We start from the raw sequence: 14,120 nt of genomic DNA, 5'->3' as shown, positions 1-14,120 counted from the left end.
ACTCCACCCCGGGGCAGAATTTATCCTCTCTCTGCCCCAGAGACTCTTGCCATGTCTGAATACGTCCAGGAAAATTTAAAAAAGGGCTTTATCCGTAAATCCTCCTCTCCTGCCGGAGCCGGATTTTTCTTTGTGTCCAAAAAAGATGGCTCCCTACGTCCTTGCATTGACTACCGCGGTCTTAATAAAATCACGGTTAAGAACCGCTACCCCCTACCCCTCATCTCTGAACTCTTTGATCGCCTCCAAGGTGCCCACATCTTTACTAAATTGGACTTAAGAGGCGCCTATAACCTCATCCGCATCAGAGAGGGGGATGAGTGGAAAACGGCATTTAACACCAGAGATGGACACTTTGAGTATCTGGTCATGCCCTTTGGCCTGTGCAACGCCCCTGCTGTCTTCCAAGACTTTGTTAATGAAATTTTTCGTGATCTGTTATACTCCTGTGTTGTTGTATATCTGGACGATATCCTAATTTTTTCTGCCAATCTAGAAGAACACCGCCAGCATGTCCGTATGGTTCTTCAGAGACTTCGTGACAATCAACTCTATGCCAAAATTGAGAAATGTCTGTTTGAATGCCAATCTCTTCCTTTTCTAGGATATTTGGTCTCTGGCCAGGGACTACAAATGGATCCAGACAAACTCTCTGCCGTCTTAGATTGGCCACGCCCCTCCGGACTCCGTGCTATCCAACGCTTTTTGGGGTTCGCCAATTATTACAGGCAATTTATTCCACATTTTTCTACCGTTGTGGCTCCTATCGTGGCTTTAACCAAAAAAAATGCCGATCCCAAGTCTTGGCCTCCTCAAGCGGAAGACGCCTTTAAACGACTCAAGTCTGCCTTTTCTTCGGCTCCCGTGCTCTCCAGACCTGACCCTTCCAAACCCTTCCTATTGGAGGTTGATGCCTCCTCAGTGGGAGCTGGAGCTGTTCTTCTACAAAAAAATTCTTCCGGGCATGCTGTCACTTGTGGTTTTTTTTTCTAGGACCTTCTCTCCGGCGGAGAGGAACTACTCCATCGGGGATCGAGAGCTTCTAGCCATTAAATTAGCACTTGAGGAATGGAGGCATCTGCTGGAGGGATCAAGATTTCCAGTTATTATTTACACCGACCACAAGAACCTCTCCTACCTCCAGTCTGCCCAACGGCTGAATCCTCGCCAGGCCCGGTGGTCTCTGTTCTTTGCCCGATTTAATTTTGAGATTCACTTTCGTCCTGCCGATAAGAACATTAGGGCCGATGCTCTCTCTCGTTCCTCGGATGCCTCAGAAGTTGAACTCTCTCCGCAACACATCATTCCACCTGACTGCCTGATCTCCACTTCTCCTGCCTCCATCAGGCAAACTCCTCCAGGAAAGACCTTTGTTTCTCCACGCCAACGCCTCGGAATCCTCAAATGGGGTCACTCCTCCCATCTCGCAGGTCATGTGGGCATCAAGAAATCTGTGCAACTCATCTCCCGCTTCTATTGGTGGCCGACTCTGGAGACGGATGTTGTGGACTTTGTGCGAGCCTGCACTATCTGTGCCCGGGATAAGACTCCTCGCCAGAAGCCCGCTGGTTTTCTTCATCCCCTGCCTGTCCCCGAACAGCCTTGGTCTCTGATTGGTATGGATTTTATTACTGATTTACCCCCTTCCCGTGGCAACACTGTTATTTGGGTGGTCGTTGATCGATTCTCCAAAATGGCACATTTCATCCCTCTTCCTGGTCTTCCTTCAGCGCCTCAGTTGGCTAAACAATTTTTTGTACACATTTTTCGTCTTCACGGGTTGCCTACGCAGATCGTCTCGGATAGAGGCGTCCAATTCGTGTCTAAATTCTGGAGGGCTCTCTGTAAACAACTCAAGATTAAATTAAATTTTTCTTCTGCATATCATCCCCAGTCCAATGGACAAGTAGAAAGAATTAACCAGGTCTTGGGTGATTATTTGCGACATTTTGTTTCCTCCCGCCAGGATGACTGGGCAGATCTCCTTCCATGGGCCGAATTCTCGTATAACTTCAGAGTCTCTGAATCTTCCTCCAAATCCCCATTTTTCGTGGTGTACAGCCGTCACCCTCTTCCCCCCCTCCCTACCCCCTTGCCCTCTGGTCTGCCCGCTGTGGATGAAATTTCTCGTGACCTTTCCATCATATGGAGAGAGACCCAAAATTCTCTCTTACAGGCTTCATCACGCATGAAGAAGTTCGCGGATAAGAAAAGAAGAGCTCCTCCCGTTTTTTCCCCTGGAGACAAGGTATGGCTCTCCGCTAAATATGTCCGCTTCCGTGTCCCTAGCTACAAGTTGGGACCACGCTATCTTGGTCCTTTCAAAATTTTGTGTCAAATTAATCCTGTCTCTTACAAACTTCTTCTTCCTCCTTCTCTTCGTATCCCTAATGCCTTTCACGTCTCTCTTCTTAAACCACTCATCCTCAACCGTTTTTCTCCCAAATCTGTTCCTCCCACTCCTGTTTCCGGCTCCTCGGACATCTTCTCTGTCAAAGAGATCTTAGCTTCTAAAAAGGTCAGAGGGAAAACTTTTTTTTTAGTGGACTGGGAGGGTTGTGGTCCTGAAGAGAGATCCTGGGAACCTGAGGACAACATCCTAGACAAAAGTCTGCTCCTCAGGTTCTCAGGCTCTAAGAAGAGGGGGAGACCCAAGGGGGGGGGTACTGTTACGCCGAGCGCTCCGGGTCCCCGCTCCTCCCCGGAGCGCTCGCTACACTCTCCCCGCTGCAGCGCTCCGGTCAGATCCACTGACCCGGGGCGCTGCGATTTCGCTTCCAGCCGGGATGCGATTCGCGATGCGGGTAGCGCCCGCTCGCGATGCGCACCCCGGCTCCCGTACCTGACTCGCTCTCCCTCGGTCCTGTCCCGGCGCGCGCGGCCCCGCTCCCTAGGGCGCGCGCGCGCCGGGTCTTTGCGATTTAAAGGGCCACTGCGCCGCTGATTGGCGCAGTGATTCCAATTAGTGTCTTCACCTGTGCACTTCCCTATATCACCTCACTTCCCCTGCACTTCCTTGCCGGATCTTGTTGCCATTGTGCCAGTGAAAGCGTTTCCTTGTGTGTTCCTAGCCTGTGTTCCAGACCTCCTGCCGTTGCCCCTGACTACGATCCTTGCTGCCTGCCCCGACCTTCTGCTACGTCCGACCTTGCTTCTGTCTACTCCCTTGTACCGCGCCTATCTTCAGCAGCCAGAGAGGTGAGCCGTTGCTAGTGGATACGACCTGGTCACTACCGCCGCAGCAAGACCATCCCGCTTTGCGGCGGGCTCTGGTGAAAACCAGTAGTGACTTAGAACCGATCCACTAGCACGGTCCACGCCAATCCCTCTCTGGCACAGAGGATCCACTACCTGCCAGCCGGCATCGTGACAATAAAGTATTTTAGACTGTTCTTTATAATCTTCTGGGAAGGTGCAATTTTTTTTATCCTCCTATATTGGCCATAAGGAATATTTGTAAGCCATTTAGGATAATGGCAATTATCAAATCCCAAAAACTATTTACATCCACAGTCTTAAAGTGCTTTTTAGTGCATATATTTTGGTCAGAGCCTTTAAAAATCTCTAAATCAATAAAAACAGTGGAAACAAAAGAAATTCATAGTAAATATTAAGCCCCAGTCATTTTTGTTTAAAGACTCTAAAAACATCTTTGCAATTTCATGTGTGCCCTTCCAGAGAATGAATAAGTCATCTATAAATCTTTTAAAATATAAAATACTGCCATCTAAAAACCAGGGGGACTGTGCGATTGACACACTCTCGAACAGACCCATGTATAAATTTGCATAACTCGGTGCAAAACGTGTGCCCATTGCACAGCCCCTTATCTGGCGATAAATTACATCACTAAAAGAAAAAATATTGTGATTTAAAATAAATTTTATTGAATCTAATAAAAACTGGGATTGACTGTCTCCCATCAATTCATCTTTATCAAAAATTTTTTTATTGCACTAAGCCCTTTATTTTCCAAAATGTTGGAATATAATGCACTAACATCTAAAGTCAAAAAGTCATACTCCCCCTCAATGGACAATGAAGATAATTCATTAATAAGTTGCGTCGAATCTTTGAGATAGGCTGGTAAATCTAAAACGTAAGACTGTAAAAAAAGGTCCACGTAGTGGGATAGATGGCAGGTGATGGCATTCATGCCCGATATAGGGCAGCCTGGAGGTCTCCTTTGGTCCTTATGGACCTTCGGCAAGTAATAAAAAGTTGGTAAGGAATAATGTTTTACCAATAAAAACGCTTTTTCTTTTTTATTTAAAAGATTATTTTGGATTGCCCCTTGTATTAAGTTATTATAATCATTGAAAACTCCAATGATGGATCTGATGGTAAAATTGTGTAATATTCACCAGCTGATAAAATTTGAAGAGCTTCCTCAATATTATCTTTTCTATTTAAAATGACCGTTCCTCCCCCTTTATCAGCAGGTCTAATTATAATTTCATCATTATTTTTCAAAGTTTTTTGACCTGTTCTTTCATTTTTGGTCAGATTGTTTTCAATATAGGGGTTGGATTATTATTCATTCTTCGGAACTTGTCACTTACCATTGCATAAAACGTGTCAAAAAAATTACCACGTGAGCCGAACAGATAAAATGAGGATTTGGGTTTCACCTCAACATGTTTAATATTGTCCATTGGGGGTACCTCATTGGTTTGTGTTTCATTCGATAGTTGGAATTTTTTATTTTGAATGAAAAAATGTCTTGCTAAGGTGAGTTTTCTTGTGTATTCATTTAAAACAAGGAAAAGTTGGAATGGATTAGGAGGGGATGTGGGGCAAAAAGGCAAACCCTTTGCTAAAAGGGATATTTCATTTTCCTTAAAGGGGTACTCCGGTGAAAACCTTTTTCCTTTTAAATCAACTGGTGGCAGAAAGTTAAACATATTTGTAAATTACTTCTATTAAAAAATCTTAATCCTTCCAGTACTTATTAGCTGCTGAATGCTACAGAGGAAATTCCTTTCTTTTTGGAACACTGATGACATCACGAGCACAGTGCTCTCTGCTGACATCTCTGTCCATTTTAGCAACCATGCATAGCCAATGTATGCTAAGGGCAGCATGGTGGCTCAGTGGTTAGCACTGCTGCCTTGCAGAGATGGGGACTTGGGTTCAAATCCCACTAAGGACAACAATAAATAAAGCGTTATTATTATTATAATAACGTCAGCAGAGAGAACTGTGCTCGTGATGTCATCAGAGAGCATTCCAAAAAGAAAAGAATTTCCTCTGTAGTATTCAGCAGCTAATAAGTACAGGAAGGATTAAGATTTTTTAATAGAAGTAATTTACAAATATGTTTAACTTTCTGCCACCAGTTGATTTAAAAGAAAAAAAGCCAATCCAGCCAATCCCCACTCTGGGCGGAAAATATGAATGATTGATGTTCTATTCACATCACTGGCCGGAGAATAGTGCAGAGATGCCGAGTACTGTATAGAGCCGTTCTGCATCTCTGCAAAAGATAGGACGATCGCATCGGGTGACAGAACTGACACCCGGGGCTATATGTCTATTAGTACAGGTACTACTACTCCCATCATGGAACAGTCTGTTCCATGCTGGGAGTAGTAGTACTACCTAAAAAATTTAAAACAAAAGTGAAACACAGACGCACTTTATTAAACATTAATTAAAAGTCCAAAGGGGCCAAAAATACAATCTCAACTCAAATGCAAAAACGCCAGAAAAAACGTCAGATGCAGAAAATTGCACTGGCGTTTTTTTCAGTAAAAAAATATATACAAATGCAAAGCGTCTCTCATGACTCTGTCTGGGTTTAGTTTCTGCCCCTCTTTTTCATTGGCTCTTTTCTGCTTCTCTTAATCAAACCCTTTGGATACGATGTTTGTTTTAATCTTGCTTCCAGCTCGTCTGCTTGCTGATGGTACGATTCTTCCTTTGTATTATTTCTTTTCAATCTAATGAATTGCCTGTAGAGTATTCCTTTTTTTCTGTAAACTGATGGGAACTATTCCTAGCAACCTCCTTTCAATAACCTTCTGTAATAAGACTGTTGTCACATGACATCAACCTCACGTCCAGGAATTCTAAAACATCTCCCTTAAACTGATGTGGGAAAGCCATATTAACAGTGTTGCTATTATTTAGATAGGCGACAAAATCTATAAATTGTTGTTCTTACCCTGACCATTTAACTAGGATGTCATCCACATACCTAGCATAGGTTTTTATATACTGTAAATAAGGGTTATGGGAGGTATAGATGTACTGGTTCTCAAAGACTGCCAAGAAAAGATTAGCATATGTGCAGGAGACCGGGGTCCAGATGGGGTCCCCGTCTCCTGCCTGTACCATTATTCAGCAAACATAATTGTATTATTAGAAAGGATGAATTTGAGACCACATACAAAATCTATGAATGTAGAAGACTTATCAGTATGTTGTAAAAACTCCCTCACAGCCTGTACACCCGCATCATGAGGGTTGCTGGTGTACAGGTTGACTACATCCTCAGAGCACAATTTGTACCCTTCTTCCCACTGAACATCCTTGACCATTTGCAGTAAATGTCTTGTATCCTTGATGTATGATGGGATTGAAGGTAAAAGAGGGTTCAACAACCAGTCTAAGTACTGAGATAAGTGCTCAGTCACTGAGCCGATCCCCGCCACTATGGGTCTACCATGGGGTCGGCTCAGTGACTTATGCACTTTAGGTAAGTGATACCATTTTGCAGGCTTAGGGGAGTCAGGGAGGAGCTTCCCTGCATTCTTCCTGGAGATAACACCTCTTGTCACGTAGGTATGTAAAAAAGATTTTAGATTGGATAGAATTTTAAAGGTAGGATTTGTGGCAAGGGTGGTGTAAGTCGTCCTATCAGCCAACAGCCTTTCGGGCTCTTCTTTATACTGTTTTCTTTCTAGAATGACTACACTCCCAACCTTGTGCGCTCTGATAACTACCAAATCATCTCTTTTTTTCAGTGCTGTTAATGTCTTTAATTCTGCTGGAGTCAGATTAGCTTCTGGTTCAAGATACAATATGGACTTTACATCCCTCATCACAGCTTTTGAGAGCAAATCTAGGCTACTTCCTTGAGGAATTGGAGGAGAGAAACTAGATTTCTTCCCTTTTGTAAACCTCCTAGGCTCCGGTGTACCCTCTATCTTCCTCTCAAACTGTTGCTTCTCAAAAGGAGGAAGAAAGGATGGGTGTTCATGAAAGTCAAAAACATACCGCTACATCTATTCTGTTGTTTAATCCTAGGTGAACCTCTGGGTTATTACCAAGTGCTTCCTTCATGTGAGATAATAAACGGGGTGCTCCATGCTTCCCTGTGTGAATGGTATAAATAATAATAATACATTTATGTTTGCTGAACAATGGTACAAGCAGGAGATGGGGACACCTATCTGGACCCCGGTCTCCTGCACATATGCTAATCTTTTCTTGTCAGTCTTTGAGAACCAGTACATCTATACTTCCCATAACTCTTACTTACAGTACATAAAAACCTATGCTAGGTATGTGGATGACATCCTAGTTATACGGTCAGGGTCAGAACAACAATTTATAGATTTTGTTGCCTATCTAAATAATAGCAACACTGTTAATATGGCTTTCACATATCAGTTTGGGGGAGATGTTTTAGAATTCCTGGACCTGAGGTTGATGTCATGTGACAACATTCTTATTATAGAGGGTAATAGAAAGGAGGTTGCTAGGAACACCCTGCTCCACTATAATATTTCCCATCAGTTTACAGTATAAAAAGGAATACCCTATGGGCAATTCATTAGATTAAAAAGAAATAATACAAAGGAAGAATGGTACCATCAGCAAGCAAATGAGCTGGAAGCAAGATTAAAACAAAGATCATATCCATAGGGTTTGATTAAGAGAAGCAGAAAAGAGCCAATGAAAAAGAAGGGCAGACAGAGCCATGAAAGACGCTTTACGTTTGTATTTGAGAATTCCCCAATGAATAAAACTATAGAAAGGGTTATAAGATGAAACTGATATATAGTCAAGGTGGACGAGGATTGCAAGTAGAAAACCCTCAATTACATATAAACGCATCAAAATAATAGGGGACATATTGAGAAAAACAAGAGAAAGAGAAAAGAAAAAAAACAAGACCTGGTTAGAAGACCTTATACCAAAAGGGAAACTGAAATGTAAAAATTGTAACTTCTGTAAATGCAATATGGCAGTTAAAAATCTAAGGATAGGATCTATCCATCATACAGTAAATTAATTAATCATGTGTCGCTCAAAAAATGTGGTGTACTCTACATTCTGTTCATGTGGCTTCTTTTATGTGGGGAAAACGGGTCGCCATCTATTTGTGAGAATAAGGGAGCATTTTTACACCATTCGCACAGGGAAGCATGGAGCACCCCGTTTATTATCCCACATGGTAATAGGAAGCACATGGTAATAACCCAGATATTCTGCTTTTTGCAGGTTTGGAAATAGTAGAAGCCAATGCGGGGGAGCGCATCGATAGTAGACTCTTACAGAGAGAAACACTTTGGATCATTAAATCCAATGCTACGGGCCCCCTAGGGTTAAACGACAGAATAGATGTAGCGGTATGTTTTTGACTTTCAGGAACGCCCATCCTTCACGTCAGATATCACGCGTGTGGGTGTTGCTGTTTGTCATTGGCCACCTTACCCACAGTTGTACTTAAGTAAATGGGGATAAGTTGCAATACTAGAAACCCCCAAATAATGGGCAAGAGTGTTGCTGGTTCTAAAACCTGTCACTTGTTTCATGCTATCCTAGGTTTGGGGACATAGCAGAAATGGATACAGGCAACAGGAAGCCTAGAAACTGTGATTATCTTTAAAATGCTCAGGCGTTTCAGATAAATCATAGTTTAAATAAAATATAACACTGTGAATTTGTGTATTAGAAGCATATAGTTGGCTCATATGGCAATCCTATAGGTAACCTACAGTGTCCCTGCATGGCATTGCCAGGGCAAGCGCTCTGCGAGATTGAGGACAATCTCGGTAAATGCATGAAATGGACCTATAGCGTCCTGAAGGGGGTGGTGCACAAGCATGTCATGGAGATGGCACATGTATAGTGCGCTTGTATATAAACAAGAGTATATTGCCCTGGGCAACATTACAAGTGAGATTGTCCCACAGGAAGGGCAATCGACTGTATTTGCTTGATGTTGAAGGTATCTGTTTTGTATGGATTGGTGTTTTTATGTATTAGATTACACAAAGCACTTTATACAGTATTTGCAAGATAAATGGTCTTTACACATGGTCTTCATGGTAATATGACATCATGCTGATTGAATTAGGAGAGGTGTGTTTATAATGTGTTTATAGGTGTATTTTTTCCTTGATTCTTGTCCAATGAATTGCAACGAAGGTACATTTATATATATATATATATATATATATATATGTGTGTGTGATAAGATGAAAGGCATAATGGTGGATGGGCGATATGTGTCACCAAGGCTCCTGTCTGTTGTTACGCCGAGCGCTACGGGTCCCTGCTCCTCCCCGGAGCGCTCGCGGCGTCTCTCTCTCTGCAGCGCCCCGGTCAGACCCGCTGACCGGGAGCGCTGCACTGACATTGCCGGCGGGGATGCGATTCGCATAGCGGGACGCGCCCTCTCGTGAATCGCATCCCAAGTCACTTACCCGTCCCGATCCCCGGCTGTCATGTTCTGGCGCGCGCGGCTCCGCTCTCTAGGGCGCGCGCGCGCCAGCTCTCTGAGATTTAAGGGGCCAGTGCACCAATGATTGGTGCCTGGCCCAATCAGCCTAATTAGCTTCCACCTGCTCCCTGGCTATATTACCTCACTTCTCCTGCACTTCCTTGCCGGATCTTGTTGCCTTGTGCCAGTGAAAGCGTTTAGTGTTGTCCTAAGCCTGTGTTCCAGACCTTCTGCTATTCCTATTTGACTACGAACCTTGCCGCCTGCCCCGACCTTCTACTACGTCTGACCTTGCCTCTGCCTAGTCCTTCTGTCCTACGCCTTCTCAGCAGTCAGCGAGGTTGAGCCGTTGCAGGTGGATACGACCTGGTTGCTACCGCCGCAGCAAGACCATCCCGCTTTGCGGCGGGCTCTGGTGAATACCAGTAACAACTTAGAACCGGTCCACCGACACGGTCCACGCCAATCCCTCGCTGACACAAAGGATCCACATCCAGCCTGTCGAATCGTAACAGTAGATCCGGCCATGGATCCCGCTGAGGTGCCGCTGCCAAGTCTCGCTGACCTATCCACGGTGGTTGTTCAGCAATCGCAGCAAATCGCCCAACAAGGACAGCAGCTGTCGCAGTTGACCACCACGTTACAGCAACTTCTGCCACTGCTACAGCAGCAACCATCTCCTCCGCCAGCTCCTGCACCTCCTCTGCAGCGAGTGGCTGCTCCTAGCCTCCGCTTGTCTCTGCCGGACAAATTTGATGGGGACTCTAGACTCTGCCGTGGCTTCCTGTCTCAATGTTCCCTACATATGGAGATGTTGTCGGACCAATTTCCTACAGAACGGTCTAAGGTGGAGTTCGTAGTCTTCTGTCTGGAAAGGCCTTGTCTTGGGCCACACCGCTCTGGGACCGCAATGATCCTGCCACAGTCCAGTCCTTCTTCCCTGAAGTCCGTAGTGTCTTCGAGGAACCAGCCCGAGCTTCTTCTGCCGAGACTGCCCTGCTGAACCTGGCCCAGGGTAATTCTTCAGTAGGCGAGTACGCCATCCGATTTCGTACTCTCGCTTCCGAATTATCTTGGAATAATGAGGCTCTCTGCGCGACCTTTAAAAAAGGCCTATCCAGTAACATCAAGGATGTGCTGGCCGCACAAGAGATTCCTGCCAACCTGCAAGAACTTATCCATTTGGCCACCGGCATTGACATGCGGTTTTCTGAAAGACACCAGGAGCTCCGCCAGGAAAAAGACCTTGATCTCTGGGCACCTCTCCCACAGTATCCTTTGCAATCTACCCCTGTGCCTCCCGCCGAGGAGGCTATGCAAGTGGATCGGTCTCGCCTGACCGATGAAGAGAGGACTCGCCGTAGGGAAAAAATCTTTGTCTGTACTGCGCTAGTACCGAACATTTCTTGGTGGATTGCCCTATTTGTCCTCCACGTCTAGGAAACGCACGCACCCAGCTCACGTGGGTGTGGCGTCTCTTGGTACGAAGTCTGCTTCTCCACGTCTCACTGTGCCCGTGCGGATTTCTCCTTCTGCCAACTCCTCCCTCTCAGCCGTGGCCTGCTTGGACTCTGGTGCTTCTGGAAATTTTATTCTGGACTCTTTGGTGTATAAGTTCTGCATCCCGGTGACCCGTCTCGTCAAGCCACTCTACATTTCTTCGGTCAACGGAGTGAAGTTGGACTGTACTGTGCGTTACCGCACAGAACCCTCTTAATGTGCATTGGACCCCATCACGAAAATATTGAATTTTTCGTCCTTCCCAACTGCACCTCTGAAGTCCTTCTCGGTCTGCCATGGCTCCAGCATCATTCTCCCACCCTTGACTGGTCCACCGGGGAGATCAAGAATTGGGGTTCTGCTTGCCGTAATAAATGCCTCACGTCTACTCCCAGTCCTGTCTGTCGGGCCTCAGTGTCTCCTCCTGTGCCTGGTCTCCCCAAGGCCTATCAGGACTGTGCCGTGCCTCCTCATAGCCTCTGTCCTGGTGACACTCTGCCCTGTGACAAGCTTCACCCTCTGCCCCCCCTCCCTATTCCCACTTCTGCTGAACTACCTGCCGCTGGTATAGCTACCCAGGACTTCTTTTTTCAGAAGGAGACTCAAGAGGCGTCCCCTATGTTCTCGTCTCTTTTGAATGGACAAGGAGACAAAAAGAGGGGGAGACCTACGGGGGGGGGGGGGGTACTGTTACGCCGAGCCCTCCAGGTCCCTGCTCCTCCCCGGAGCGCTCGCGGCGTCTCTCTCTCTGCAGCGCCCCGGTCAGACCCGCTGACCGGCAGTGCTGCACTGACATTGCCGGCGGGGATGCGATTCGCATAGCGGGACGCGCCCGCTCGCGAATCGCATCCCAAGTCACTTACCCGTCCCGGTCCCCGGCTGTCATGTTCTGGCGCGCGCGGCTCCGCTCTCTAGGGCGCGCGCGCGCCAGCTCTCTGAGATTTAAAGGGCCAGTGCACCAATGATTGGTGCCTGGCCCAATCAGCCTAATTAGCTTCCACCTGCTCCCTGGCTATACTACCTCACTTCCCCTGCACTTCCTTGCCGGATCTTGTTGCCTTGTGCCAGTGAAAGCGTTTAGTGTTGTCCTAAGCCTGTGTTCCAGACCTTCTGCTATTCCTATTTGACTACGTACCTTGCCGCCTGCTCCGACCTTTTTCTACCTCTGACCTTGCCTCTGCCTAGTCCTTCTGTCCCACGCCTTCTCAGCAGTCAGCGCGGTTGAGCCGTTCCCGGTGGATACGACCTGGTTGCTACCGCCACAGCAAGACCATCCCGCTTTGCGGCGGGCTCTGGTGAATACCAGTAGCAACTTAGAACCGGTCCACCGACACGGTCCACGCCAATCCCTCGCTAACACAGAGGATCCACATCCAGCCTGCCGAATCGTAACATCTGTGGTGAAGAGCCGGTATTTATTCAGAGTCTGTGTTGCGATGCAGTCTGACACTGTGGACGTAGTATGGCTGGAAGGCCAATCCGGGATGGCTCTTACTAGGAATGACCAAGTGCAAGGTGGGGGTCATTCCCCACAATCCAGGTCACCTTTTGTTGGCCTTAAAGGCAACCTGTTTCACCAACTGAGGAGGATTTGCAAGTTGCAGCTTACACTGCCAGAGAGCTGAGAGTGAAGTTCTTCCCTGTGTTTGCTCCAAGGTTGGAAGCTGGTGAACAGTGTGCCTGGAGGCCTGGAAAAGACTTGCTTGATGTCGCATGGCATGGACTCAGGTGTGAACAAACATCTAAGGATTACAGGTGGACTTTTGTTATGTTTTCTTTGGTTCTGCATTTAAAGACTGTTTGCTGTGTGCCAAGTGTGAATAACATTGAACAAACTGAACATTGATTTGAAACGTACTGTTTCTTTGCCTCTATACTGCAAACGCACCTATTTGCAAGAGCGAGTCATCACAATATATATACACATATACATATATGGTATATATGCATTGTGGATTTGCCATAAGCTTGATAAAGGGGGATAAAGAAACAGCTTTCTTCACAATCCAAAGCCTTGTTTGTGCTGTGATCTTTTTTTTCTTTTTTAAGAGCCAAGGCTCATGCTCTCTACCACCCAAATGCAAACGTGTCACACTTAAAAAAATTGCACGAGGATGCAGTCTATTGCAAGCCCTTTTGCAAAAGGAGAGAGCCCCCCCCCCCCCCCCCAACAAACCTACCCTTTCCCTCTGGGCCAGAAGGCACCTGCAAAGAAGTAGCCATATACTGAAGGTATCTCAGCTGAAGCCAAGGGTTGCAAGGAGGTGAGGAACCAGAGAGCTACACACACCTCCCCTAGACCGCCAGTTGGGACACCAAGGAGGGCAACTGCCCCTGGACCCTCCGAGTGAACATAGACATAACAAACGTGGCACAGTGAAAAAAGTAGATATACAAATAAATAAGTGGATGATGCAGTGAGTTACTGCCCGGTCATCTGGCCTGATCTATAAAAATTTCCCTGATCTTAGCCAGAAGGTAGAGTAAATGGTGCAGTGCTTCATCACAGTGGGTCCCATCCACCCAGTGAGTTTTGGCACCTCAGGGTCACCACTCCCCGAGGTGCAGAAGTACCTTGGCTCTACAACCCCCAGCACAATGACCAGACCCGGAATGTTTCATGAATGTGCTTGTCATCCTTGGGCAGGGGCCATGCTAATCTTCTCTGTATACTATCAATTTTAGTATATGTGCTGCCGAAGCAAGCACAGAATGACCAGACGTGGAAGAAACAGGTTGCATCAGTTCAGCAATTGAGCTGGTTATGTGGCAACAGCCCCGGAACACCTGTCCCCTCCATGCAGCCTCCATCCTACATTAGTGAGAGAGACTATCCCACTGATAAGAACAGATAGTACACTTGATCTTAGCCAAAAAGCAGATAACCAATTTGTGCTTTGATCTTGGATGTCAATATGTAGTCATTGAGGTTGCTCCCGGCAAC

The 14,120-nt window shown here is 46.2% G+C and overlaps 1 non-coding gene across 1 annotated transcript; it reads right to left on the bottom strand.

Annotated features, from left to right (window-relative positions):
- Positions 1-13,778: 13,778 nt before the first annotated feature.
- Positions 13,779-13,885, bottom strand: LOC130359712 (U6 spliceosomal RNA). Its single transcript, XR_008890405.1, has one exon. It is a non-coding gene; the product is annotated as a U6 spliceosomal RNA (small nuclear RNA).
- Positions 13,886-14,120: the final 235 nt, after the last annotated feature.

Source organism: Hyla sarda, chromosome 2, assembly GCF_029499605.1.
Source record: "Hyla sarda isolate aHylSar1 chromosome 2, aHylSar1.hap1, whole genome shotgun sequence".
NCBI classification, from domain to species: Eukaryota; Metazoa; Chordata; class Amphibia; order Anura; family Hylidae; genus Hyla; species Hyla sarda.
This window is presented reverse-complemented; position numbering and strand designations above follow the sequence as displayed.